The 24,613-nt window shown below is 41.6% G+C and overlaps 1 protein-coding gene across 2 annotated transcripts in view; it reads left to right on the top strand.

The window, feature by feature from the left end:
* Positions 1-24,613, top strand: part of TANC1 (tetratricopeptide repeat, ankyrin repeat and coiled-coil containing 1) — a 3,647,153-nt gene that overhangs the window by 2,957,860 nt on the left and 664,680 nt on the right. The window lies entirely within an intron of this gene.

Raw genomic sequence — 24,613 nt, 5'->3', positions numbered from 1 at the left:
CTTCTGCCTCTACAATAAAGGTTCAGTTGGCAGCCATATCAAGTTTTCATACAGGCTTATCGGACCACAACATCATGTCCAATAAGCTTTGCAAAGCTTTCCTTAAAGGTATATATTTACTTAAGCCTCCGATCAAAGACCCTTCACCTCAGTGGGATCTTAATTTAGTCTTAACATCTTTGATTCTCCCCCCTTTGAACCTGCGGTCTCCTGTTCATTGAAATTTCTTTCCTGGAAAACACTCTTCCTAGTAGCCATTATTTCTGCTAGAAGAGTATCTGAGCTTCACGCCCTCTGCATTCGTCCTCCCTACTTAATCTTCCATAAAGACAGAGTTTCTCTAAGGACTAATCCATCCTTTTTACCCAAGGTGGCTTCGCAGACAAATTTAAATCAATCAATTGATCTCCCAGTTTTTTCCCAAACTATACTAATATAGCGGAGCAAAAGCTACATTATCTTGATGTTCACCGCCAGCTCCGATACTATTTGGATAGAACCAAACAAATAATTAAGTCTGATCAACTCTTTTTATCGTACGCAGAAAATAAGAAAGGCCTTCCTGTTTCCAAGGTAACCCTATCTAGGTGGTTGACTTCTGTGATTACATCTATTTATCAGCTTAGAGGCAGGGAATTAACTTCTAAGCCAAAAGCCCATTCAACTAGAGCACTAGCTACATCTACAGCTTTTCAAGCTAGACTACCAATAGACATCGTCTGTGCGGCAGCCACATGGGCCTCTCCTCATACCTTTGTTTCGCATTACAAATTGGACCTGGCCTCCAGGGACAGAGCATTTGGTTCCACCATTCTTAAGAGTCTGTTCCAATGAGCCACCCAGGATAGAGGTGCTAGGGACGCGGTCCCATCCAGCAAGAATGAAGGCGAGATTGACAACTTAACATTGAGAAGTTATGTACCTACCATAAAGTTCCATGTTAGTTGTCTTCTCTCGCCTTCTTTCTTGCGTCCCACCCGCCATCCCCCTAGCCTGGACAGACCGAGAAGATCTTCCCTTCCTTGAAGGGTCCTTTTATTCCCTTGTTCACCATCTAGTTGTCCTAGGATATGTATAGTGCAGATAATTATCTTTGGGGGTTTTTAATCCCTCTTCCTCCTCCTTCCAGTTGGAGGATTTTTGTTTTATTGGCCTATGCTAGGTTTTTCAGCTTCCAGACGAGATCTGGGAGTTATCACCTAGCATCATGGAATATAGGGTTGCCTCGAGCCAGTAAAATAAGCTCTCGAGCTTTAGTAAGTGGCCGAGTCGGAGCCGAGGATCGGCTCCGAACCCATCCAGCAAGAAAGAAGGCGAGAGAAGACAACTAACATGGAACGTTATGGTAGGTACATAACTTCTCATTTGTTTACCGGGAAAGTCCAACTTGGAACAAAGCCAATTTTCAGCGGGGGGGGGGGGGGCCCAGGGAAAAACACTCCAGACATGTCTTTGTAATGTGGGAGGAAACCAGAGTACCTGGAGAAAACCTGCACTAACAGAGGGAGTACATGCAGACTCCACACAGAAGGTTCCCCAGTCGAGAATTGAACCGGAAAACCTCTTGCTGTGAGGCGACATCGCTACCACTGAATCACTGCGCAGTCCAAATGTTACAATGGAAAGGCACTTATTTTATGCAAGAGATCAAAAGCCTGGTGAAACTTTTGCAGCATATATAACTGACCTGAGAAATATGGCTAAAACGTGCAGATTTGGTGACTTAAGGGATGAGTTGATAAAAGGCAGACTTGTGTGTGGTATAAAAGATGATGCTGTGAGAAAGATTTTGCTTTTTGACAGTGATTTAACTTTGAATAAGACCATTAAGATTTGTCAGATATATGAGCTTACAGAAAAGCACACAAATATGCTTACAAGTGAGAGTAGCTCTAGAAGGGACAGTGATAAAGCTCATGTTGATAGTATGCAGTATGTGGTTAAAGGAAACAGGCCCAAGTACATGGCAGCTGTAGCCCGTGCAGCACTCACTGGTAAACTCCAGAACTTACTAGCAAATTCCAGACTTCACACAGTCTCAGTGAAGCATAAGAGTGTCAGCAATCTCAAAGCATGGGCCCCAACCTACTTTCATTGCTAACTGTCGTAATAAAGTGTTTAGCTTTTGTGCAATAGTTCCGCAAATGTAAAAAAAAATGAAATCATTTCAAAAGATTTTGTAAATCAAAAGGCCCACATTCTTTCATTAAAAAGGAACATTTTAAGAAATGAGTTGATCAGTTAGACAGTGGCAACACTACTCTTTTATGTTGTTGGTGTGTCAGTGCTTCATGAAACGGTCAGTGCAGTAAGTTTAAGGGCAGAGAATGAAGTATTTTGTACTGTTTGGATAAATTAGACATGCAAACCCATAGAGCTCAAAGTTGATACATGCTCCAAGTGCAATGTTATGTCTGCAGAAACATTTGCTAGAGTGTGTAAAGATGAAAGGCTTGATTTGTCAAGGTGTGTGAAGCTTGTTGCTTGTGGAGTTGAGGAAATTCAAACTGACTTATTATTTTTATATGGTCAAGAGGCACATCCAGTCATTATTAGGGCTCAGAGACACTTTGAAAATGGGACTGCTTTCATTTAACAAGGAAGTCCACCATGTTAGCTTGAAAAACCACTACTCTCTTGCCCAGCACATTTTTTTCTGCCTATGCTGATCTGTTCCAAGACAAACTAGGCAAACTTCCAGTTGTGTACTCCATGAAGTTGGACCCAGAGGTCAGTCCAGTTATCAGGCCAGCACGTAAAGTTCCAACAGCCATGCAGGACAGAGTCAAAGCTGAGTTAAAGTGGTGTCACAAAGTGTGATTTGTCCAGTTGAAACTCCAACTGAATGGGTATCTTCCATGGTGGTAGCTCATAAGAAAAGCTCAGACAACATCAGAATATATGTGTTGATCCACAAGATTTGAACAAAGCACTTAAAAAACATTATCATCCAATGTGCACAGTCGGAGAAGTCACAGCCTCACTGCCACGTGCCAGTTTTTTTTCTGTCTTGGATGTAAAGAGTTCGTTTTGGCAAATTCGGCTTGACAAAAAATCCTCTTTCCTCACTACTTTTAGTACTCTGTTTGCAGGTACAGATTTTTCTGAATGCTGTTTGGGATAAATTCTGCAAGTGAAGTCTTTCAACGTGCAATGGAGCAAAATTTTTCAGAGCATCCTTGTGCTATTATAGTAGACATATACTAGTAGGAGGTCATGATGAAACGGAACATGACAGAAACCTCAGAAAAGTTCTAGCAAAGCCACGTCAAGTGAATCTTAAGCTCAACCCACACAAGTGCAGAGTCAGGCTACAAGAAGTTGCTTATGTTGGTCACTTATTTACAAGTACAGGCGAATGACCAGACCCTTCAAAACAATCAGCCATTCTTGAGATGCCAGCTCCAGACAATGTTCAAGCCCTGCAACGTTTTCTTGGCATGGTCAGTTACCTAGGCAAGTTCATTCCAGACTTGAGCCAACTGTTTAGCACTGCTTAGAGAGCTGACATGTAGAGATGTATCCTGGTCCTGGTTAGAGCAACACCAAAGAACATTTGATGTCCTGAAACAGAGAATTGCTAGTCCACCGATGCTCAGATATTATGATGTCCACAAACCAGTTACACTTTCCTGTGATGCTTTGTAATTTGGTCTTGATGCAGTTATTTTACAAGAGGACCAACCTCTGTTGCCTATGCATCAAGAACTCTTACCCAAACTGAGATGCAGCATGCCCAGATTGAGAAGGAGCTTTTGGCAATTGTGTTTGCATGTTCCAAGCTCCATTATTATGTTTATGGTAGACCTATCCAGATCAAAACAGACCACCAACCATTAGTCACTATTCTGAGAAAACCTATGCATTCAGCTCCAGCCAGACTGCAATGTACAATGCTGAGATTGCAAAAGTATAATTTCAATCTTGTTTACAAGAACGGCAGACTTCTTTATCTTGCTGATACATTATCCAGATCGCCCAGAAATACCACCGAACAGAGTGAAAATCAAAAATCAAGGTTCTCATTTGATTGATGATTCTCTTATTATTTATACCTACAAAATCCAGCCCTGTTGACAAGTCTCTTTTTACTCTGTTCCCACAACAATACTGTCATTGAAGTTGTCCCTAGTACCAAATTGCTAGGTGTCGTTGGCAAATTAACTTTTGACCTTCACATCCACAGCAACATAAAAAAAAAAACATCAAAAGCTAGGTGCCCTTTATAGGCGCAACTATTTCCTTAACCTCTCCGCTAAAAAGGCCTTGGCCTCATCCTTCCTGCTTCCAACTCTTCTGTGCAGTGCCCCCATCCTTACCAACCTACAATCCTCTTTAAAAAATAAACTAGACTCTTGCTACAACAAAGTCACTAAATTTGTTACAAATGCAAACGTTTCTACCAACCACTGTTCCCCTCTGTAACAACTACATTGGCCAGTATCACCATCTTACTTATCTACAGTTAACTACAGCCCACAAGATAATCTACCAACCTGAAACCTGCCCTTCCCCTCATCCATTCTGTCCATGTATAACCCTGTTGTCACCTCAGGTCTGAAAACAAAATGTTATTGAGAAACCCAAAGTGTCAGCCGGCCAAATACTGTATTCTCATACTGTCTCCATATTATGGAGTAATCTTCCTCTTTCACTCAGGACAATCAGTAATCCTGCTTCCTTTAAAAAAAACCCTCAAATTACATCTCTCCTCTCACTGGCTATGCTCCTATACCCCAACAGCTGACTTCCCACTCTGGAGCCTCAACCTTTACCAACCTTCTACAATATTCCTCTCCACTTCTCTATACCATTCTGACTCCTAGCTGTCACCTTGACTGTACTCTTCTTCCTACAGCCTTTTTCTGTCACCTCCTTTCTACCCTGAGCTCAGCTAAGAACTCTACAAACATTTGTATACTCCTGTGTTATTCTAAAATACATGACATCATTACCTAACTGTAAAACATTATTGCTGTTTCTGCTATTACGTTCTTTTCATGTGATAGTACTGCTCAAAATACCTCATTCTATGTATCAACATGTTTCACTCTTGCATGTAATCAAGGATCAAATGTATGTAATTAATGAAATGATAGTTCTGCTCAAAATGTCCTGTGTATTAATATTTTTGATAATTCTGCTCAAAAGGTCCTTTTGTATTAATATTTTTACTTTTGTATGTAATTAATGTGGAGCTTTTCTCCCCAGGCCTCCACTGAAAATGGGCTCTTCCTAGGCCCAGTGGACTTTCCCGGTTAACACACGCAATAAATAAATAAAGTCACAGAAGTGCATAATTTTTCTTCTACGCATCTTGATGAGCTGAGAGATAACACAGCTACAGATCCGATTTTACAAAGGAGCAGTCAAGGGTGGCTGTCAAAGCAGTCTAGCTTATCTCAAGAACTGAAACCTTATTTTCCATACAGAGATGAGGTTTTGTCTGACAAAGGTATCATTACAAAAGGTCTTTAAGCAATTGTTCCAAAATCCTTGCAACCAGAATATATTACTATCTTGTATCGTGGTCACCCAGGAACCGAATCTACCAAAAGAAGGGTGAGAGAGATGAGAGCACTTTCTTCTTCTTCCATGTGTAATAGTACAAAGCCCACAAAAGCAAAGATGTTTAGACTGATAAAGTGAAGAGGTACACCAAAAAACAGGATATGAACTAAAAAACAAAGCACTTCTTCATAACGTAAGCAGTTTATCGTTAATAAACTGCTTACGTTGTGCAGAAGTGCTTTGTTTTTTACTTAATAGTACAAAGCATCAGCAGCAGAAGGAACCGATTCATCTTAACCAGATTCCAGAACTATCTTGGTCGACAGTAGCCACTGATATCTTTGAGTGAATTGGTCAGTATTATTTGGTGTTAGTAGACTTTTACCCTAGTTAGTTCAAGATTGACTTGCTTACTAACCTAGCATCCAGTACAGCCGTTACTAAGATGAAACGTCATTTTGCAGTACATGGTAGTCCACACAAAGTTATTTCTGATAATGGCATGCAGTTTACAAGCCAACAGTTCAAAAGATTTGCTGAAGAATGGGACTTTACTCATGTTACAAGTAGTCCAGAGTACCCACAGTCAAATGGTTTGGCAGAATGAGCAGTTCAAAGTGCAAAACAGTTACTTGAGAAGTCAAAATGAGACCGTAATGATTTTTTCCTGAATCTCTTGAATCTCGGAAATGTTCCTCGTGATAAACATCTTGGTTCACCTGCTCAGAGACTTCTGTCGAGACAAACCAGAACTACATTACCCATCAGTAATCAGTTATTGGTTGCATGTGTCAAGAACAATAGATTAGTAAAACCCAATCTGTTGAAAAAGCACCTATCCCAGAAGTCCTGCTATGATAACACCAGTAAACCGCTCAATCCATTATGAGAGGGGAGAAGTGATCAGGATGCAGATGTTCAAAGGTTATAATCGGATTGGTGTCGCAAAGAATACTGGTCCAAAGCTGAGATCATACATTGTGAAAACAGGAGGAGGAGTCTTTAGGCAGAATCGGAGGCATTTACTTCGGTATCCAAGCCTATACCACAGCACATATCCTGTGAGAAAGACTATCTCAGAGTGAGTTGTCCGGTGTTCCAATTCCAGAGGAAGTTCCAGAGGACATTCCTGTTCCTGTGACTAATCCAGAAGTTCCAAGTTGTACACCACAGACTGTCCCTGTTGCTAAATTTAGTCCCAACTGTTATGTTATGAGATATGTTCGAATCTCTAAACCCTGTAGCAGATGCCAAGCAACTTGGACATGAACATTGTATTTTGTTTCTGATGTACATAGTAATGCATACATATCTCTGCTATTGTTTTTTCATAAAGGGCAATCTTTTTAAGAGGGAGGATGTAGAGCAATATATATGTGTATATACCTTTAAGAAACTATCCAAGGGCTTGCACTAGAGTATAAGTACTGAGCACGTGCAAGTCTGACTGCCATTTTGTAGTTAGCTGTTGCGATGTAAACATGTATATATGTACAGTCTGTCTGTTAACTAGTTCATTTGTATTTAACGATGCTGTTATCCATCCTGATGTGTTTCTATGTGTTAAAGCATCTAAACAAAAACCCCAGCCTCGGTCGGCCAGAATCTCAAAGTCTGGGTCCGGCGTCGGCTGTTCAGCCATGCTCCCTGATGTCAGAGCGCCAGGAGTACAAAGCTGACAGCCGACGCCATGTTCTCCAGTCTTTCTTGCCGTGCGGTGATAGCAGTTCGCAAGTGCCGGTCGGCTGACTCCTGACAATCTTTTCTGAACAAACTTCAGTCTGAAGACTTTCTTCTCCTACTCAAAGCTAAGTACCCCGTTGGGGAAACTTTTTTCTTGCTCCAGTCCGATGTCAGAAAAAGTTAATAATTGTATTTCATGTGGGAAGCAAATACGTCATAAGGATTTTCATTCTTACTGTATTCCTTGCTTAGGCCCTGACCACGACGTAGCTAGTTGTCTGTTTTGTGCTAGATTCAATCAACGTACAATTAAATGAAGGTACGATTTTGCATTTCATTACTTCGGTAGGCGTTTTAATTACAAAATGTCGTTGGATACGGTTCCGGCTACCGGAGTTCACAAACGACGCAAGGACAAAGACAGGCCTCCGAGGTCCAAATCAGACGATATCGTTCAAGCAGAGCCAGCTTCAGGTTCTACCATAGTCAGTGAGGTGCCTTTGCAGCCCCTGTCGTCGGCCATTTCGGAACCGATGGCCGAAACGGACTTCCATGAGGAGCCAACTAGGCCTTTGAATATTTCTGTTGCAGGACCTTCAGACAATGCTCCTTTGGATGGGTCCGGAGCCGCTGTGCAGGTACTGGCTTCCGAAGGGGTTTTCAGGCCTACTCGGCTTCTAATAAAGGCAAAGCCAAAGACAAAGGCAAAGACTCCTTCCAAATCAAAGACTGCAACTCAGGCCTCTTCTGATCCGGCTCCCAAGTCACAGAAACAGTTACTTAAAATGGCGGAGGACTTACTTACTATGATTAGGGGTTCACATCCCCCTCCAGATAAAAGGCCTAGGCAGAAGTTTATTATGACTCCTCTGATCAGGCTTCTGTTTCTTCACTTTCTTCTTCTGACCAGGAATATTCTTTCCCTCCTTATGAGGATTCTGATGCTGAGGAATCCATTCCTTCAGCTTCTCCCCCTGAGGATTTCTCTTTTGGGGAAACTTTGCATGAAATGAGGGAACATTTCCACTGGGAAGGACAGGAGTATTCGGAATCTAAGAAAAGACTTAGGGATTTTCTTCTTCTTCCCCAACATAGACCCCTGGCTATTCCTCCAATTTTGGATATTGTGGATGATGCTTTTTCGGAGGCTAACTTAACCCCTGACTCTTTTCCTCCAGCTCCTGTTAAGCCTGACCGATATTACAGGGTTCCTTATTCCCATCAGTTTTTATACAAGAACCCTACTGCTGACCCTGAAACCATTTCTCAGGGTCCTAAGGGAGTTAAGGCCGCTTCTGCTAAAAACCCCATTCCCACTGAGAAGGATTCCAGATCTTTAGAAAGATGGGGCAAAAAAGTGTACACTTCTGCTACTTTATCTATTAGGGCTTTAAACTGTCAGTTTCATATGCTGAAATACCAGTGATTTCCTCCTGTCTGTATTAAAACAAAAGCTAACTTCCATTTCCGCCTGTACAGATGATAAGGAATTACATGACTTAATGCATGCCACTGAACAAGTTGGGAAGCATGGTTTACACTGTGGATTTGATGCCTTGGAGGCTTCTTGTAGGGCTGCTGCCTCTGGCACAGTAATTAGAAGGCATGCATGGTTAAAGGAACAAAATTTGCCAGATCAAGTAAAAGCTAAATTATTGGATGCTCCTGTTCAACATAATGTTTTGTTTGGATCTAAAGCTGAAGAGGTAATTAAAAAGATGGAGGACAAGGCAAAATCCATGCAAACAGTTAAAGATTTCTTACAAGTACAGCAACCCAGATTTAGTAGGAATTGGCCTACAAAAAATTGGTCCTTTCCCAATTCAGACAGGCCTCAGAGGGGTAGATACAGACGCACCCGAGGAAGGCCTCAAACACAAGCCTCTTATAGACCAAGTCAGTTGACTGCTTCCACCCCTAGGGGAGGAGAGGACAGGTCGCAAGCTCATAGGAAACAGACTCAATGACTCTCTCGGTTGGGCTGCAGGAACTTCTTGCCTGGAAGCCCCTCTCGGAGGAAAACTTTCTCTTTTTCACCTAAATTGGACTCTTATAACCCAAGACAAGTGGGTTCTGGATGTGGTTTCAAGAGGTTACAAATTCCATTTTCATACCCTACCAAGGCCAAGCGGATGGCCAGATCTTCCAAAACATCAATGTACAGAGGCCTTAAACCAGGTGGAAGCTCTCTTGGCTATGAAAGCCATAGAACCAGTTCCACTCTCAGAGATGGGACAAGGTTTTTACTCAAGGCTCTTTCTAGTCCCCAGGAAGCAGAATTCATGGAGACCCATTCTGGATCTGTCAGCCTTGAACACTTTTCTAGAGATACCAAAATTCAAGATGCTTACTCTACAGCAGCTACTTCCAATGCTGACCAAAAATGCATGGATGGTAACTTTGGATTTAAAGGAGGCATATTTACACATTCCCATCAGGCAGGAACGCAGGAAATACATCAGGTTCAAGGCCGGATCGAGGCACTTTCAATTCTCTGCGCTGCCCTTTGGATTGTCTACTGTGCCCAGGGTCTTCACCAAATGCCTGGCTCCAAGTAGTAGCTTATTGCAGACTCAAGGGAATTCAAATTTACCCTTATCTGGATGACTGTCTTATTCAGGCAGACAGCAGGGATGTCTTACTCCAGCATCTACAGTTTGTTCTGAATCTTCTCAAGTTCCTGGGATTCACTGTAAACATAAAAAAGTAAAATTTGACACCCTCACAACAGATAATTTTCTGGGCGCTTTTCTAAACACAACAACCCAGATGGCATTTCTGATATACAAAAAACAGTTAAAGCTGGCTTCAACTTTCAAAACCTTGGCAACTTTAACTCAACTATCTGCAAGGAGATTCCTGCAGGCTTTGGGTTACATGGCCTCCTGCATCCTTCTCGTACCATATGCAAGACTACATGTGAGGAAAATACAGTGGTACCTAAAAAGTGTATGGTGTCACCATTGCCACAGTTTAGACATACTGATCTCCGTCCTGCCTTGTCTTCAAAAGGAGTTCCTTTGGTGGTCCAAGGCATGTACTCTAAACAAAGGAAAACCCTTCTGTCTGCCTCCTGCCACTCAGACACTAACCACGGATGCCTCAGATTATGCATGGGGAGCCCATTTTCGGGGCAACTGTCTGCAGGGCCTTTGGACAAAGGATCAGAAGCACCTGCATATCAATTTAAAGGAAATGTTAGCCGTTCAGAAAGCTCTATTGGCCTTCAGGAATCTTCTACAACCAGGACAACTACTGATACGAACAGACAACACCACAGTTATGTGGTACATAAACAAGCAAGGGGGATCTCATTCCTACCCCCTTTGCAGACTAGCCATGGATCTGTGGAACACAGCTTTAGCTTGCAATTTGGACCTTCAAGCTCAGTTTCTACCAGGGAAGAAAAACTTCCTGGCAGACAGTCTGAGCAGAAACCTTTCAGACCCTCACGAGTGGATGCTGGACACCGAAATATTCAAGATGATAACAGCAGTCTGGGGATGTCCTCACATAGACCTCTTTGCATCCCACTTCAATCATCAACTAAAGATTTTTTGCACCAGGACTTTCCACAGACAAGCCTGGAAAGTGGATGCACTATCATTCAGTTGGAGAAACCTCTCGGGATATGCCTTTCCGCCTCTTCCTCTTCTTCCATGGGTATTATTAAAGATCAAACAGGACAAGCCCAAGATGATTATCTTGCTGGCCCCAAATTGTCCTCGACAGTTTTGGTACCCACCTCTGAAAAACCTTTGTCTGGAGCCCCCTTGGGTTTTACCACAGACTCCAAACCTTCTGTCCCAACACCAGGGTCAGGTTCTACACTCCCATGTCAGAGCTCTCAGCCTTGCGGCCTGGTTAATCCAGGGTCTTTGATTCATTCTCCCCTACCCAAGCAGGTTATGGATGTCATTTTAGAAGCCAGACGTCCTAGCACTAGAAAATCTTATGCAGGAAAATGGAAAAGATTTTGTTCCTGGATGCAGGCTCAGGATTCTAATACTCTTCTTTCTAACATTCCTTTCATTTTACTTTACCTGACAGACCTCTTACATAAGGGTCTCTCTTTCTCTTCCATCAAGATACATGCCTCTGCTATTTCTGCTCATTATAATACAGACCCTCCAATCTTTTCCCACCAGCTCATGAGACAGTTTCTCAGAGGAGCTAAGAACTTAAGGCCCCCTAGATCTCCTCCCATTTCTCCTTGGGATCTCAACTATGTTTTGGAAAAGCTCACCTTACCTCCTTTTGAGCCTGCTGCCTCTTCTGACATCTCTTGGAAAACAGCCATCCTGTTAGCTCTGACCTCTGCAAGGAGAGTTTCAGAGTTGCAAGCTCTTATGGCTGTGGAACCTTATATTATTTTTCATCAAGACAGGGTGTCTTTAAGGACTAATCCTACTTTCATGCCTAAGGTGGTTTCCAAAGTGGCTTTAAATCAAACTATTCACTTGCCAACTTTTTTCCCCACTCCTCAAAATAAAGGGGAAAGGATCTTACATTCCTTGGATGTACACAGACAACTTCGTTTTTACCTGGACAGAACCAAGGACATCAGGAAATCAGAGCAATTGTTTGTTTCTTATGCTTCAAGTTCCCTAGGTAAAGCCATTTCAAAACAGACCATTTCTAAATGGATTGCTCCTGGAATCAGATTGTGTTACTCACACCATGGAAAGCAAATCCCAGGGAGTATATGGACTCATTCCACCAGAGCTGCTGCCACTTCAGCTGCCTTCCTCAGGGGAGTTCCTACCAAAGACATTTTGGAAGCTGCAACTTGGAGTTCAGTGCATACTTTTTCAAAGCACTACAATCTACCTCTCTACTCTAAGTCTAGGGCAGGCTTTGCTTCTGCAGTCTTGCAGGGCCTTTTAGCCGCCCCTTCTACTTTATGACCACCTCCCTTTCATTCTGCTTTGGGATTCTTCCCTACAGTCATGACTGCAACAGTGAAACACGATGAATATAGTACAGTTGTGTACACTTACCATAAATGTAGATGTTCGAGTGTCTTCACTGTTGCAGTCTGGGTTTCCCTCCCTCCTGTCCCTTCTTATTTTTACTTTTGTGTGGTTCCTTTTTTCTTTTCACCATTCTTCTGAGGTGTATTTGCAAAGGGTATGGGACCTTATTCATTTTGGGACTCCTGACATCTGGGGCAAGAAAAACTGGAGAACATGGCGTCGGCTGTCAGCTTTGTAGTCCTGGCGCTCTGACGTCAGGGAGCATGGCTGAACAGCCGATGCCGGACCCAGACTTTGGGATTCTGGCCGACCGAGGACTGCCTGCCGGCAGGAGAGAACCCTACAGTCATGACTGCAACAGTGAAGACACTCGAACATCTACATTTATGGTAAGTGTACACAACTGTACTTTTCTTCTACCCTACAGCATTGTACTTGGAAGACTGTTGTTGGTGCCTCTTACTTCTGCCAAGAGGGTCTCTGTACTTCAAACACGCATAGAGGTTCCAGCATTTTTGTTTTTTCACAGGGGCAGGGTGTCTCATCATACCAGCCTTTCCTTTATCCCCAAGGTGGTTAATGATTCATCCTAGAGTTGGTCCATTCATCTCACTTGTTTTTCCCTTCTCCTCACAATTCTAGTGAGATGGTTCTTCACACCTTGAATTTACACAGACAGCCCTGATATAACTTGGAAAAGACAAAACATATCAGGAAATCTGAGCAGGTTTTTTTTGTTTTTTTCTTCATGTAAGAAAATTGGGCTTGGTGGTATCTAAGCCAACCATTCCCTCCTGTAGATGTTCTTCATCTCACATTGCTGCAGTCCTTACACTTGGGTAGTCCGCTGTCCTCGGTCGGCCCGAATATCAAAGTATAAGGCTGACGTCGGTCAAGGTGCATTTGACTGACATCAGGACGTCAGGGTACAAATGCGCATGACCGACGTCATATCCTCAGTCTTTTTTGCCGCATGGTCCGATGCAGAAGCAGCATTGCGAGTGCCGGTTGGCGTTCTGAAATTTTTCGATTTCGGAGTTTCAGACCGAGTCAAAGTTGGCTAAGTACCCCGTTGGGGAATATTTTAGTTTTTTCTTGCCTCAGTGGTTTACCGGATGTCAGAAAAAGTGAATAACTGTATTTCTTGTGGGGAAACAGATACCGCATAGAGATTATCATACTTTGTGTATTCCTTGTTTAGGGCCTGAGCACGACGTTGTTGGGTGTCGCTCTTGTGCTAGATTCAATAAGCGCACTATAAAGAGAAGGTTAGATTGTGCCAGGTTAGTCTTCGGGAAGCGGTGCAATTATAAAATGCCGTTGGATGCTCCGACGCCCGCTTCTTCGAAGAAGCGCAAGGACAAAGCAGCTAAGCCTAGGCTAGAAGAACCGTCCGTACCGGACGCCGGTTCTTTAGAGGTGTCGGTGGAGCCGGTGGTTCCACCGGAGGTTTCTTTGGGATCCCAGGGAGAGACTTTGTTATTGCAGGATGTGGCCTTTCAGGAGGCAGGTCAGGCTGAAGGGGCTTCTCAGGTTACTGTACTCCCCTCCCTTCCTAGGGTGGTTAGGCCCTCTCCTTCTGTTTCCAAGGCTTCTCCCAGAGGCAGGCCAGGTTTAGCTTCAGTTGGTGTCACCCCTAGTTCTTCAGGAACTGTGCCCAAGAAGCATATGCTTAAAATGGCAGAAGATTTGATTACTTTGATTAGGGGTTCTTTGCCCCCTCCTGATAAGAGACCTAGGGTGGAACCTGAGCTAGGAGTTTTGAGCAGGCTTGGATGTTTCAGAGTCTTCGGCTGAAGACTTGCAGGAGTATTCTCCTTATTCTGATTCTGATGTGGATGATTCTACTCCTTCTGCCTCTCCTCCTGAGGATTTTTCTTTTTCAGAGACTCTTCATTCCATGAGGGAGCATTTTAAGTGGGAAGGTCAGGACTTCTCTGATTCCAGGAAAAGGCTTAGGGAATTTTGTTTTACCCCAGCATAGGCCTTTGGCTATACCTCCTGTTTTGGATGTGGTGGAAGATGTTTTTACAGAGGCTTCTCTTAATCCTGATTCTTTGCCTCCTGCTCCTGTTAAACCGGATAGGTATTACAGGGTGCCTGAAGCTCATAAGTATCTTTTTAAGAGTCCTAGGGCAGACCCAGAAACTGTTAGTCAGGGGCCTAAAGGTGTTAAGGCTACTGTTGTCAAGAATCCGGTTCCTACAGATAAAGAGGCCAGGGCTTTGGATAGATGGGGAAAGAAAGTTTATACTTCTTCCACTCTAGCTATGAGGGCTTTGAATTGCCAGTTTCACATGTTGAAATACCAAAACTATCTCCTTTCACAATTGAAGTCTAAGGTTGATGCTCTGGTGGAAGGTATTGATTGTAAAGAGTTACAAGATTTAGTACATGTTTCTGATCAGGTGGGTAAGCATTCTTTGCAATGTGGTTTTGATGCTGTACAGGCCTCGTCTAGGGTGGCTGCTACTGGGTCAGTTCTTCGCATGCACGCCTGGCTGAGGGATCAGAATTTATCTGACAATGTTAAGACAAGGATTTTAGATGCTCCTTTACAATCTGATGTGTTGTTTGGTTCTCCTGTTGAGGCAGTCTTAAAGAAAATGGAAGACAAGGCTAAGTCCATGCAGACTGTTAAAGATTTTTTGCAGGTTCAGCCTCCGAAGTTTAGTAGAAATTGGCCTACCAAGGGGTGGACGTATCCTTCTTATGATTCCCAGTCTAGGGGTAGGTCTAGACGTGGTAGGGGCAGAGCTCAGGGCTCTTTCAGGCCTAGAACAGGGAGTTCACCTGCACAGTCTTCGGTGAGGGCAGGGGTCAGTCCTTTCGTAAACAGACCCAATGACCTACCTTTTCAGCTGCCAGAGCCTTCTCGTCTGGCAGCACCTTTGGGAGGAAGGTTGGCACTTTTCAAGGAAAATTGGAGTTTAATTACCCAAGACAGATGGGTACTGGATATCATACACGGTTACAGGTTTTATTTCCATACCTTGCCTCCTTTCAAAGGCATGCCAGACGTTCCTCCTCAGCAAAGAATAGAGGCTCACAAACAAATTTCTCTGTTACTTCAAATAGGGGCCATACAGCCGGTCCCTATGCCAGAAGTGGGCCTAGGATTTTATTCTCGCCTGTTCCTAGTGCCAAAGAAAGGGAACACGTGGAGACCAATTTTGGATTTATCTACCCTCAACACTTATCTGGACATTCCCAAGTTCAAAATGTTGACGTTACAACAGCTTTTACCTCTGCTGGGCAAAGACCATTGGATGGTAACTTTGGATCTCAAGGAGGCTTACCTTCATGTTCCTATCAGTCTGAGTTGCAGGAAGTATTTATGCTTCGGGCTGGGACTTCTCATTATCAGTTCTCTGCATTGCCCTTTGGCTTATCTACTGCCCAGAGTGTTCACGAAAGTTCTGGCTCCAGTGATAGCTTTCCTCAGGCTAAAAGGAATACAGATCTATCCTTATTTGGACGATTGCCTGATTCTGGCTCAAGGAAGGGACGAGCTTCTTCATCATTTGGAATATGTGATAGCAGTGCTAAGATGCCTGGGGTATTCTGTGAACGAAATAAAGTCCAGTCTAGTACCCTCTCAGGACATGTGCTTTCTGGGTGTGAGACTGAATACAGCATCCCAGATGGCCTTTTGACCCCGGACAAACAAAAGAATCTTTCCCTTTACTTTCATCAATTGTCTCATCAGTCCAGGCTGACTGCAAGGACAGTCCTTCAAGCCTTGGGGTTCATGGCATCTTGTATTCTGGTGCTTCCCAATGCCAAACTGCATATGAGGAAGTTACAATGGTATCTCAAAATGTATGGACACAGCACTGCCAGGATCTGGACACTGTCATTCAAATAATACCTTGCATACAGAAGGAATTGTTGTGGTGGGCTCAGGAATGTCACCTAAACAAGGGACTCTCTGTGACCCGCCAGAGGCGAGTCAGATTCTAACGACAGATGCCTCAGACAAAGCTTGGGGAGCTCATCTGAATGGAAAGTGGATACAAGACAAGTGGCCTGCCAGACTACAACATCTACATATCAACTTGAAGGAGATGTTAGCAGTCCAGTTTGCATTAATAGCTTTCAAGGATTTACTTCTTCCAGGACAGGTGTTGATTCTAACAGACAACACAACTGTCATGTGGTACATCAACAAGCAAGGGGGAACACATTCTTATCCTCTATGCAGGCAAGCAATGATTTTGTGGGAGACTGCTCTCAGTTTACAGCTAAATCTTCAGGCAAGGTTTCTGCCAGGAGCACAGAACTCCTTAGCAGATGTGTTGAGCAGGCGAATCATGGATCCCCACGAGTGGAAATTGGATCCTCATGTATTTCAGAAATTGACAGTGTCATGGGGAACTCCAGACATAGATCTGTTCGCTTCTCCACTAAACCACCAGCTGCCAAAGTTTTGCACGAAAAGGTTTCATCCCACAGCTTGGAAAGTGGATGCTCTTTCTTTCAATTGGAGCAATCTTCATGTGTATGCCTTTCCACCACTGCCTCTCCTCCCAAAGGTACTACTAAAGGCCAGACAGGACAAGCCAAGGATGATTTTGATAGCTCCAGATTGGCCTCGACAGCATTGGTACCCATTACTGAGAAGCCTGGTACGGGAGCCTCCATGGCCTTTACCTTCGATTCCACACCTGTTGTCTCAGGAGGACAGTCATTTGCTCAATGTCAAGCTTCACTCTCTTCACCTAACAGCCTGGCATATTCTGTTTTGAACCATAGTGGGTCTCAACTTCCACAGCAAGTTTTGAATGTTATTTTGGAAGCTAGAAGGCCTAGTACAAGGAAAGTGTACGCAGATAAATGGAAGAGATTTTTATTTTGGAGTGCAGCAAAGGATTTTGATGTTTCTGAGCCTAATTTAAGTGCGGCTCTTCAATATCTTACTGAATTACTGGACAAAGGTTTGTCCTTCTCTTCTATTAAGGTTCATGCTGCAGCAATTTCGGCTCACTATGATTGTGACCCACCATTGTTTTCTCATCCTTTGTTCAAGCAATTTCTTAGAGGGGCAAAGAATATAAGATCCCCACGTAGAGCTCCTACTCCTGCTTGGGATCTCAATTTTGTGTTGGAGAAACTCACTCTACAACCTTTTGAGCCTGCAGCTACTACCGAGTTGAAATATTTATCATGGAAGACTGCTTTTTTGTTGGCCATTACCTCTGCGAGAAGGGTTTCTGAGTTGCAGGCCCTTATGGCGGTTGAGCCTTTCTTAATTTTCCATAAGGATAGGGTATCTTTACGTACTAATCCTTCCTTTATGCCTAAAGTGGTTTCTAGTGTGGCTTTAAACCAAACTATTCATTTGCCTACTTTTTATGCAAATCCCCAAAATAAAGGGGAAAAGATTTTGCACACTTTAGATGTACACAGGCAGTTGCGATATTATTTGGACAGAACTAAAGGGTTCAGGCAGTCTCAGCAGTTATTTGTTTCTTTTGCTTTGAGTTCTCAGGGCAAGCCTGTGTCAAAACAAACTATTTCTAAGTGGATTGGGTTTTGCATTGCTTTCTGTTATTCCCATCATGGCAAGGAGATTCCAGCTGGGATTAGGCCTCATTCCACTAGGGCTACTGCCACTTCAACAGCTTTTGAGGGGTGGCAACTAAGGATATTTTGGAGGCAGCTACTTGGAGTTCAGTGCATACTTTCTCTAGGCATTATCACCTACCACTTTATTCTAAATCTAGGGCTGGTTTTGCCACTGCTGTTTTGCAGGGCATTTTGGCAGCTCCTGCTTCCTTATAGTTTGGCCATCCTCCCTTACCTCTGCTTTGGGATTCTACCCAAGTGTAAGGACTGCAGCAATGTGAGATGAAGAACATAGTACAGTTTTGTACCTACCATAAATGTAGATGTTCGAAGATCCACATTGCTGCAGTCCAATTTACCCTCCCTCCTTCCCCTCTGTAGTTAGAGGCGGTTGTGTGGGTTGGGTTGTCAATATGGTGTATCTTGTATATATTGTACATATTTTTAGTGCTAGGATGGTTGGTTGTTTGTTTGCTGTCTTTTGGCTTTGACCTTTCTTTTTAGGGTCTTCTGACATCTGGGGCAAGAAAAGACTGAGGATATGACGTCGGTCATGCGCATTTGTACCCTGACGTCCTGATGTCAGTCAAATGCGCCTTGACCGACGTCAGCCTTATACTTTGATATTCGGGCCGACCGAGGACAGCGGACTACCCAAGTGTAAGGACTGCAGCAATGTGGATCTTCGAACATCTACATTTATGGTAGGTACAAAACTGTACTTTTTAAGGCCATTTTGTTTTGCTATCCCACCCCCAAACATCTTTATTAAATTTTCATATATGACAAAGGCAGTCTTACATTTATATAAATGAAAAATACACAAAATGAAACCACTTTAGTTGTGAACAGTTTATATCACAGGCACCATTGAAACAACTGTAGTTGCAAACATCATGTATCACTTTATAAACCATCCAGTCATTGTCAGTTAAGCATTATATGGTTCATTCAAATCCTGCCTCTTAAACCTCATTCCTGCTCTGCATATATTGTTCCCACAATTCCCATTTTTTTCCTATGTAGTTTGTGCCTTCCCTTTTCTAAATATTCCAATTCCAGTTTTTTTTTTATCTCTGCTACTATATTCACTACTTCAAATAAAATTGGTCTAGACTTCCATTTCCATTTTCTAGTAATTGCTTTTTTTGGCAGCCACCATAATTAGACTCAGCAAGGCTTTACTATATCTAAGCAATTCCGATTCTGTAGCATAACTCAAAAATAATCATCTCCCCAGTCAGTTCAATCTGCTAACCCAGCATCTCCAACAGAGCAGACTGCAGGAAATCCCTAAAGTCTGCCAGCTCATTACACTCCCAAAAAATATATCCCAGCTACCTCTTTCTTGCCCATCATACCTCTAACATTTGCTGTCCACCTGAGGAAAAATTCTTTGGAGTCTACTTCAGGTATAAAATATCTATGTAAACACTTCCAGGCAAAGATCCTAAATCTTCTAGACTTTGTTGCATATTTGAGAGATATACATATAACCCCCATTGTGTCTCTCTGAATTGCTTATCCAATCTCTCTTCCCAATCTTTTCTAAGCTTCTCCCATTGATTCTTACAATTATCATGCAGTATTTTATATGCTTTACTAATTATTCATTTTAGCAGCAGCTTCTGTTCTAGATTCTGTTAAAAACTCTACCAGTGCTGGTCTTACATTTAGGAGCTCCCTATTTCTTTCTCTTTGCCTATACTCTGATATCAATCCTTTGATAGGAAAGGCAATCTCTAACCTGCAGTCCAAATAAATTCTTGGTGTCTTCCCATTCTGTTTCTTTTCCCTTTCTAGTTATTTGTTCTCAATACCTTGGTTTCTTTGACAGTTTTCTCCAATAAATTCAGTCCCCTCTTGCCTATTATATCTGTATCCCTGACCACAGTCATCCCTATCGGCATAATCTCTTTTCTCAATTCTTGCGGTGGTTTCATTCTTAGAATACTTCCTGCTGTTTTATGAACATAACACGCTGTTTGATTTTGCTTGTTCTCCTTAAGAGTCTGCATCCAAAATCCCAATCTCTCCGTATTGGTTCAGATGGTCAGCATCATTCATTTCCAATTTGAATTATAGTTTTCTACTTGTGCTATGTATAAGAGCCTTAATTGTGTTGCTAAATATCCCATCAAATTAGGTAATCCTAGTCCATTTTGTTCTATTGATAGAATCAGCTTATCCCACTTGACCCTGGCTGTCTTCCCTTCCAAGATAAAATCCTTCGCCTCTTTTTTAATTGCTGTGCACAACTCCTCCAGTTGATAAAGTATGCCTGACCTGTGTATAACATTAAAGGGACTAAAAACATTTTAATGGCTTTTATCTTAGTATCCATATCCATGTAACAAAACTTCCAGTTTCTCAATTTTTCTATATCTTCTGTTTAGTCTCTTCCCACATATCCTTAGCTGCCACCACAAAGTCTTTTTGTGTGTGGGTACATAATTTACCGCTATTGCTTTTGTTTTAACTTCATTCATTTTGTATCCCAAGAAGATTTGTAACTGTCGTAAAATGTTCCACAGCACTGAAGTGTCCCTTTCTGGTTTTGTCATGTATAAAATAATATCTCCGAATTGTGCCAGCTTTTCCTGACTACCATACCAGTTATATCTTTGAATTTCTGAGTCCCTTTTTTTCTTTGCCAGTGGTTCTAAGTATAATGCACACAACAAAGGGGAAAGTGAACAACCCTGCCTGGTTCCTTGGTTCCTCTACTCAAGCAGAAATTATCGTAGAGGAACCCACCCACTTTAATTTGCAGCTCCAGTCTCTCGTATGTTCTTCTAATCAATCTTACAATTGTATCAGAGAAAGCCAATGCTTCCATTGCCCTGCTTATGAATTCCCAGTCTACTCTGTCAAATGCTACCAATAAAAGTGGTACTTGCTTACATTCTGTTTCCCTCTGGATCATCAGTGTTCTGTTAATATTGTCAAATGTTTGCCTCCCCTCCACAAAAACCATACTGGTCCATATCTGTCAATTTTGGTATCACTTTTGTCGTTTTTTTAGCCATTGTAGACATAAACATTTTATAATCATGACATGGGCCTGTATGAAGCTGGATCCGATGGATCTTTACCCTCTTTAGGTATTACCATTACCACCACCTTCTCTCAAACTTTACATTAGTTTTGTACTCTCCCAAGAGTAGAGTATACTGCAGCAGTGATAAGGAAGAACATAGTACAGCTGTGTGAGATCTTACTGTATCAAAAGTAACAAAGGCAGTCAACGGACATATGTGCAGCTTAAATGAAGACTGTAAGCTGAGATCAGATGCTCAAAAAGGTGCTAAACGCCACTTTTATTAATAAAAACAATAACATAGTTAGCGCTTTTGTTTCTCAATCTGTGGAACTTCATCAGACAAACAGAATTTACAAATGCCACGTCTTTATACTTTTTCTTCAACTCTCATTGGATAAAAAATATTAATATTAAAATGAGATCACACTTTACTCAAGTGCTGAAGGTTACTGTTGGAACTACATTCTGCTTTGATCATAAGAAGTTTGGTTAACCTGGGCTAAAAAAACTCCATGAATCTTTGCAAATTTGTGATTCCTTTGCTATGATTTTTTTCAATTCATAATCCACGTACTGGGCACATGCTGACGTTATGGAATCCCTGCCATCCACAAGAGGTCTCATTGGAGAATTGTCTAAACTCTTGTGGATTTTGGGGGCACCAAAAAATGTTGGTATTCTGGGTGTTGTATTTAAATAGTTAAACAGGTGGATATCTATTCTCATTTCAAGAAACATGTTGGTTATTTCAGAATGAATCCTTTTATACCCCCCATTTAACTCGTTATGTGAAACTTTCTTGTATGTGGGCATGCTTAAACTCCATACATTTTGTTGCGATACATTTCCAAACCCATAACAACCACCCCACCCACCTTGTCAGGTTTCATCACTCTTATTTTTTTTAATTTTTCAAAACTTCCAGAGTAACTAATTCACTTTCATTTAAATTACCATTTAAATGTCTTCTCTTATTGTTGTGTAAGTTCTTAATATCTAACACGCAACTTTTCATATATAACAAGTTTAGGGTGCAATGGGGGGTTATAAATGGAACTGATATTATATATGTTATCACAAACACGTTGAGAATTATTTTCATACAATAAAGCAAAATTAACCTTTCTTAAAAACAACTTCAAATCTATGATTGTAGTTGTAAAGTCAAAAGATTTTGTTGGTACAAAAGTCATGCCCTTAGATAACAAGTCAGCTGCCGCAGTATCAATGGTTATGTCAGAATAATTATACACTTTAAAGTCTTTTTGTGTGTTGAAAATAATAGAACAAGGGTCATTGGCATTTAGATGGTAATCACTTTCCCCCTCATTATGCAACACAGAGGGTTGTAGTAAATCGCTGGATAATTCCAGTGCATACACTATGTCCTCCAATTTTTCATTTTGGGCCTGGCTTCTTGAAAAACCATACCTTGGACCCCCCTCTGCACACCCTGCTTACATTGAGAGTAATATTTATTATTAATTCTCTCAGACCTACGGAAGTCAGGGTACTCTGAGTCGTAATTGGGGGGCTCTCCACCTTCTTCTGTTTCAACATCAAGTACTGGTTCAGCATTATGGTTAGCATAAAAAAAATGAGCCTTCTCACTAGTATTGAAATATTTACGTTTGTATTGTGAACCAAGTGGTTTAGGGTAGGCAAGCCCGTTGGCATAAACTTTTAAGTCTCTATTCATTTTGTTGCTTTTAATTTTTTAAGCTTGTCAATATACTGATCGATGCTAGTGAAAATCCTCATATAGTCATACTTAAAATTTTCATATGCCATGTCCTCCCATATGCCCCTATCTAAAATAGACAGTGCATTACTTAAGATATCAATTTCCTTGCCATTATATTTGACAAGGAGCTCAAGTAGTTCAGATTCAAACCTATCAAACAATTTTAATAAGTCAAGGTGTAGAGAAGAGTCAGGGATCAGACCAGTGGGGTACTTCCACAAACGCAGACCCTTAAGGATAATTTTTAACCTTAAGCACTCCCTAAGGTATGCATTCTCTAGTTGTAATTTCTTAGATCTCATTATTTTTTTTATCGTAGTCATTCAGCTTACCCTCCGTGGAAGAAACTGTTTGTTCCTTAATAGGTAAAAAACTTTCTTACACTGTGAAGGACAACAACAAGGAAAAGAAAAGGCAAACACTACTAAAAAACTCCTGTTGTCCACCACGGCAGTAAAACTTGATAATAAAATCAAAACTTTAATAAAAAAAGAATATAACATAAAACAAGCAGTCCTCAGTCTTCCGATAAGTGTTTTCGGCAAATATGATCTGAGGAAGGCATATTTAAGTGTTTTCGGCAAATATGATCTGAGGAAGGCATATTTGCCAAAAGCGCTTATCGGAAGACTGAGGACAGCTTGTTTTATATTATATTCTTTTTTTATTAAAGTTTTGATTTTATTATCAAGTTTTACTGCCGTGGTGGACAACAGGAGTTTTTAGTAGTGTTTGTTCCTTAATTGTTGAAAACGAAATAGTAGCATCCACAATCTGTGGAACTTCATCAGACAAACAGAACTTACAAATGTCACTTCCTTTATACTTTTTCTTCAACTCTCATTGGATAAAAAATATTAATATAAAAATGAAATCATACTTTAACTACTCAAGTGCTGAAAGGGAACCAACAAATGGTGAACAATATACACTTAAATATTGTTAAAAAACAAAATGTATTAATAAACACTAAATGTAAAGTTGCATATTAATTTAGATGTTAAAAACGTTTCTCTTTAAATACAAACTATGTAAACAAAAATATAGTTATTAATTAGTTTAAATGTAACTTGCACATTTGTATTTAAACATATTCTGCATGTTTATATATATCTAAACTATATATTTTTTATTACTTTGTATTCACTAAAACCTTTCTCCTTTTCAATGCTTTTAACTTTCAAATGGGAGAAATAGAACTTCTCTCATTTATACGTGGCCAACTATCAGCCTGCAGACGAATCTGCTGTTTAAGTTCGCAGATCTCTAACATCAGCACCCATGTTTTGTCATCATCAATAACAACATGATCTATAGCCATAAAATGAAACAAATGCCCCTCATTGAGTTTAATGTGCTTTGCTAGGGCATTGTTCATATTGTGTCTTTTAATAGCATACTCGTGCTCCTATATTCTCTGCGAGAGCTTTCTCACTGTCTTTCCAATATAGAAACACAGGCATGAATTTCACAGGGCGAGGTACACAACTGTTTTCAAGCCGCAAGTGTATCTATCCCTAAGATGGTATATAATGTTCCTAACAGTAGAGTTATTTGACAATTGAATCTTGTGGCACCATTTGCAAGCTCCACACTTAACCATGTAGTTTAGATATATATAAACGCACACAATTCATGCATCCCCATTTGCAGACCCTGAATTTGGCAGCTTGGCTTATTCCCTGACCACTGATCAATCTGCCAACCTCAGTAAACAGGTTCTAGATGTTATACATGAGACCAGATGCCCTAGCACTAGAGGGTCTTATGCTGACAAATGGAAAAGGTTCTGCACCTGGATTTCAGGCTAAGGGAGCCGATATGGCACAGCCCTCCCTACCTCTCACCCTAGATTACCTTGCTGACCTGCTACACAGTGGTCTCTCCTTTTCCTCTATTAATATTCATGCCTTTGCTATCTTTGCTCATTTTCATACTGAGCAGCCCCTTTTTTCACACCCTTTGATCAAACAATTCCTAAGAGGGGCTAGCAACTTGAGGCCACCCAGAAGAGCACCTACCCCAGCTTGGAACCTTAACTTTGTATTGGAAAAGCTCACCCTGTCCCCCTTCGAACCAGCATCTTCA

Source organism: Protopterus annectens, chromosome 6.part0 (assembly GCF_019279795.1).
Source record: "Protopterus annectens isolate FY-2018-M chromosome 6.part0, PAN1.0, whole genome shotgun sequence".
In the NCBI taxonomy this organism is placed as follows: domain Eukaryota; kingdom Metazoa; phylum Chordata; order Ceratodontiformes; family Protopteridae; genus Protopterus; species Protopterus annectens.
The sequence above is the reverse complement of the archived record's forward strand: the minus strand, read 5'-3'. Positions and strand labels throughout refer to the sequence as shown.